Genomic DNA, 607 nt, shown 5'->3' on the forward strand with positions numbered 1-607 from the left:
AAAAAATGCGTCATTTGCAATTGCCATTAACAAATATATCTAAATATTGCTTATCGACTATTTCTAAATGTAACTTATAACTATACACATTTATAAATATTTTAAATTTAAGAATATTCTTAAATATAATTTAAAAATATTTGTTAAAAAACATTTGTTACAAAAACAAAATCACAAATTTCGCGGAAAAAGAATTTATATCATTGTTGTCAGAAGTTAGAATCTTCAGGATATTATTTAATATGTTTGTACATCAATAAAATTATCATAAAAAATTAAGAGTAATTTCAAACACCGAATTTTTAATTAAATATTTACAAAAATTATTAATTTAATAAACTTTTTGTTATTATAAGCGGTTCGTCGATTTCGCATAATTTACATTATTTAGCGATAATTTGACTTACTAAGCCCACATAAATGCCGAATAAATATTTAAAATGTATATGTATATATAAATATTTTAAAATATAAGCAAACTAAATAAATATCATTGGTAATCATCATATAAGAGTAATAACAATATTTATCTGGACATAGTAGTACAGTAACTTTATATGACAAATTTAATATTACACAATTTTGGATCGGAAGAGCACACGTCTGA

The sequence above is a fragment of the Wasmannia auropunctata genome, unplaced genomic scaffold (assembly GCF_000956235.1).
Source record: "Wasmannia auropunctata unplaced genomic scaffold, wasmannia.A_1.0 LD335690.1, whole genome shotgun sequence".
In the NCBI taxonomy this organism is placed as follows: Eukaryota; Metazoa; Arthropoda; class Insecta; order Hymenoptera; family Formicidae; genus Wasmannia; species Wasmannia auropunctata.